A 5,287-nucleotide genomic window follows, 5' to 3' on the forward strand; every position below is an offset into this window, starting at 1 on the left:
TGCCACTGCCCCGCCCAGGTGCCCTGGGGCTGTGGCTGACTTGGCTGTACTCATTCACCCCCATGCAGCAGCCCTGCTCTTGCTGGTCTCTCACAAATAAGCTCCCGCTGTCTAGCAGCAGGCAGCTGCGTTTTAAATGAGCTGTGCCTGAGTTTTCTTTATGATACTTGAATATGAACAGCTGCAGGTTGTCTTTGTTCTGAGCAGCGCTCTTCCAAACTCTAGGAAATCTTGTCATTCCAAGATGTCCTTTCCCACAGATACAATTTGGCGATTCTCAGCCACAGCAGAAACCACAATGTTTCGGCCAAAACATTAGATTGTCCCATTTTCTGAGTGTTCACAGTCATGTCCACAGCAGAAGTGAGCCTTCCTCCTAAAGGTTCTGGAGATGCTGATGGATCTCAACCACTGTACCAGAAAGGGCACAGTGAAAAAGTGAGCAGAGAACAGAGCTTGAGTAAAAACATCAATGGAGTTCAGCTTCCTGTTTTAAAACACCGTTTCATTTCAACAGTTTAACACTGAAACAAGTAAAGCCCCAAGAAAATAATCAAATGGATATTTGGTACTTTGGAACTGTAAGGAAATGGGAATATAGCCCCAAAACTCCCCAGTCAACAAAATTAATTGCCTTAACAATTAAGGCACTGGCTTAGCTCACAGAGCTTACTATGAACATAAGTCTCACTACATTGAGAAATGTGAACATTCATAAATTAATCTAGTAATACCTCTATTTCAGATTGTACCAGGAAAGAAAGAGTGAAACATTCAGGGCTTCAAGCATTGTTGCCAAGGCAACACCTCAGTCTGCCAAAGCACCACAGTCTTAAACAAAATTAGGCAACAAAAGCCATTTAAATGTCAGAAGCCACGCTGTTTGTTTTAAGCCCCACACTTTAGAGACTTCTGAATGGCAGCAGTCCACAAAATGTGATGATAAATCTTCCTAAAGCAAATAAATGGGAAAATGGAAGGTACTGTATGAAATACATATCAAAAAAATAACTAGACTTGTCAGAAAGATCATTAATCTCTAATGCCACCATGTATAAAAAGCAGCAATAGTTTATCTGCCTGTTAAAAAGCAAGCCTGAGGTTCAGCCTCTCTACAAGCCTACTGAGCAGCTCAGAACTCCAGACCGGAATGCTAAGGCAATCCCTTTGTTAAAGACTCTTTAGAAACCTCTCTGAGCTTTGTAACAGATACATGAGGAAGGGGTGGAAAAGGATGGAAATGCACTTCTCCTACACACATGGCAGCCCTCATTATGATGTTTGGAAAATGACTTTTTGTCATCTTCATTCAGACTTAATTATTCACATCCTAACAGAGTGGTCAATGTTTATGTAACACAACTTGCACTGTATTCTGATCATTTACACATGTAGCCTACAGTTATAAATTAAAAACTTAACTTTCACTTAGTGAGTACAGAATAATCCTCATGGTGACGGAACAAAATCTTTTTTCAAACAAATTCAAATGTTCTTACCAATAAATAATCTTTCATATTACTCAGCATTTTTTTCAAATACAAGAAATGCTTTGAAGAGGCTTTTTAAGCCTTACACTGTCAAGTGTTTATGCCAGGTATGCTCCTTGGAGGTCTAAATCCTTTTTTCTGCGTTTCATATAGAATTCTTTTAGTTCTGTTGGGTAACTACCACAGATATTAGGTCGTTTTGTTGTCTTTTTTGCTAAATCAGTTGTGTCCAACTCCAGGTCTGCATCCAAGAAAAGAAACAATTTTAATACAAGAAAAATAAATCAGCCACAGAAAACCTGTCAAAACTGCTCTCAAAATTAAAGGAAGCTAACTAAAGCTGCAAGCAGATCAAAGAACATTCAGACAGTGCAAATCTGTCAAGCTTCTGTTCTGATGCCTTGGAAACTCAGTACAAGGCTTATGTCCTGTTACGAGAAATGACAATACTTTGTTGCAGACACGAGTTGATAATATTCAAATACCTAATTTTAATTATTTGAAAGACATTTCTGTTGTCCCAGTGGTTCTTTTGAGCTGTATTTGGAATTTGTCATTTTAGTCCTATAAAAAGCACTGATCACAGATAAAAAATTAAGTTCAAGTAAAAGAGAAGTTACATAGCTGTGGTTCTGCAACTGTGAAAACCCTTTTCTGAATTTCTGTTAGTTTACATATCTCTAACAGAAATTCAGAAAAGAGTGTTATCTTTTTCATATTTGGAGCCCTCATACATTAGCAAGAGGCAGATCTCTTTTGGAAATTTCTGTAACGACCTTTTCTGTATTATTTATGTCAAGTGATTAAAATATCAGGAGACTGTCAGGTTCTCCAACCACAGATTAAATGAAAATTAAGATTCCCCTGAGTATTAAAGGTAAACCAGTAATACTTTTACATTTTGAGGTTAGATTGTAACAACTGCCCAGACTCTGAGGTGTCACTCAGTCTTTCTGTGTCACCTCTAGGCAAATGAAAAAATCATTTTCCTGACTTCAGAAATCCTTGACCTTCTAGCACAACAAGCTACCAGCATTCCCAGGGAAACAAAATCCCTTTTTTATGTCACTGGGTATCTTTATGACACATAGAGCTTTCATTACAGGGATACTTACATTATACCAGCAAAGTAGTGTTTTCCAGTCTGTCTGCCAGTCACTTTTAAAAGAAGTATCTTATTTCAGTTTCATGAGAAAATTCTGGCTGCCATTGAAATAATTTTTAGGGGCGACTGTTTTCCCAGTTCTGTTTTTCCAATTTTGTTTTCCCATGCCTTGAGATAAAGTAGATACTAGCAAATTGTTAACAGATGATAGCAAGTAATTAGAAGTCAGAGAAGGACAGGATGGACAGAACTAAAAAGACATGTGTGGGAGACCAGGGGAATACACAAAGGAAGAGACATGAACCACAGCAGAGAGTTCATTCAAAGTAGATGCAGTGGAATAGACATTTTCAATGCAAATCTAAGACACAGAGGTCAGGCAATGCAGTGAAACTCATAGTTCCAGAAGTAGCACTTGAAAGCCTTTTACACAGCTGTCTTCACCTGATAGCTGAAGACACTCCTGATTTCAGTGGGAGTGTTCATCGTCTATCACATCCCATATCCACAACCTCACAGCAAACACTTATTTAACTACTACCCTGCAATTATGTCTAAAAGGCCTGTGAAAGAAGGAAATTAAAGAAGACAAAAGTGTTCCCTGAAAATAGGAAACCGTAAGTGCCAGACTTTCTCTCCATTAATCAAGAAATTTAGCACTGTTTGCTCTGGAATTCCAAAATACCCTCCAAATTCTGAAACCCAAAGGAATTACGGAGACTTGTCTGAATTTAATTGTTTATAAGCAGGAAAACAAACCACTGATTTATCAATAAGGTTTTAAAATTTTTTGTGAAGTTTAGACATAGATTTATTAGCTCTGAGAAGACAGGTATGTTTTTTACCTTCCTTACACTCAGTTTACTCTTAGTTCTGCTCAGTGCATAACAGAAAAGAATTTCAGATGCCCAAGCCCCACCCTCTTTTCTGTTATATTCTAGATCAGAGCTGCAACTGGCAACTAATCTTTTACACACAGAAAGTTACAATTCTTTGATTCCACAAAATTGTCCATACAAAACTCTCTTTTTCTAAAAAGACAGAGAGGTTCCTCTGCACATGAACCATGAATAGCTCTAGATATTTTTGTCCATATCTCAGAAATCTTGCGCATTTCATATGTGAACTAACGCTGTTTAACTGCCGCCATTTTTTTGATCCTTATTTTCCACAAATTTCTCAATATGCTTCCTTAAAAAAGATTTCTTAGGCTTCGTTTCCACACAGATGTGGTCTTTTGATTTACCTGTGCAATTTTTATGAGTTTGATTTTTTTGCCTTAGCACCTGGATCTGGGAAATCCACAGCATCTCTGCAGTCTGAGTGGTAAATGGAGTAAGTGGAGAAGAAATTTGGGATACTGGTTCGTGAAAAATTGAACTTGAGCATAAAGAGCAGTGTGTCCAGCTGGTCAAGGGGCATGATTTCACATTTCTATTCCACGCTTGTGACACCCCACCTGGATTTCTGCATCCAGCTGTGGAGTCCTCGGGTCAGGAAAGACAAGAGAACAGTCTTAGGTTGTGTCATTTAGGTTGGACATTAGGAGGAATTTCTCCAGAGAAAGGCTGATTGGGCATTGGAATGTGCTGCTCAGGGAAGTGGTGGAGTCACTGTCCCTGGAGATCTTTAAGAAAAGAGTCATCAGGATGATGTTTGGTCATAGGTTGGACTTGATGATCTCAAAGGTCTTTTCCAACCTAATCAATTCCATCATTCTGATTTTGTGATTCTGCAACATGGACCTGATTCAGCCAGTCTAGATGTGGCCACAAAAATTATTGGTGAGCTGGAATAATTTCTTCTTGAGGAAAGGCTGAAAGAGCTGAGATTGATCAGCCTGGAGAAGAGAGGGCCTTGGTGAGAGCTCATTGCAGTCTTTCAGTATTTAAGGATGGTTATCACAGAGACAGTGGGAGAATTTTTATCAAGTAGTGACAGGACAAAGGGCAAAGAGTTTTAAACTGAAAGAGGGTAGATTTATGCTGGACGTAAGAAGAATTTTTCTGCAGTGAAGGTGGTGAGGCACTGGCACAAGCTGCCTACAGAAGTTGTGGATGCCCAATGGGGACCAGTTGCTGGTGTTGAAAGCCCGATTGGATGGGGCTTTTAGCAACCTGGTCCATGGAAGGTGGCCCTGCCCTTAGCGTGAGGGTTGACTAGATGATCTTTAAAGATCCCTTCCAAACCAAATCATTCTGCTTTTCTGTGACACAAACCTTTCAGACCAGTGTATCAACACAACAAAAATCCTTATGCATGCTGCTCACTAAAGTCAGCAAGTAGCTAATAATGAGTGGTTTAGCTCCTTCAGTTTATGTAAAGTGTGCCTATCATGGATTTTTAAAAAAAGTTTTAGTCTCTGGGAAACAATTTAGTAAAATAAAAAACGGTTCTCATTTGTAAGGAAAATTGTTGGACTTTAGTTGCACAACACCGGAAGGTGCTGGTGACTCTCCTGAGGGACAAAAGCCCTTACAGAGAGAGGGATGTGGATACAGTGGAGCACTGGGCAATCACCAGTGACAAGTCAAAGTGCCAGATTCTGCACTTGGGATAGAGAAAAGCCAAACAAGTCTAAACTGGGAGAGGGGCAGCTCTGGGGATGCAGAGAGGGCTCTGGGGATGCTGGTTGGTAGCACCCAACCTGCAGTGGCAGCCAGCAGTGTGCCCTGGCAGCCAGAAGGGCAGC

Source organism: Catharus ustulatus, chromosome Z, assembly GCF_009819885.2.
Source record: "Catharus ustulatus isolate bCatUst1 chromosome Z, bCatUst1.pri.v2, whole genome shotgun sequence".
NCBI lineage: Eukaryota > Metazoa > Chordata > Aves > Passeriformes > Turdidae > Catharus > Catharus ustulatus.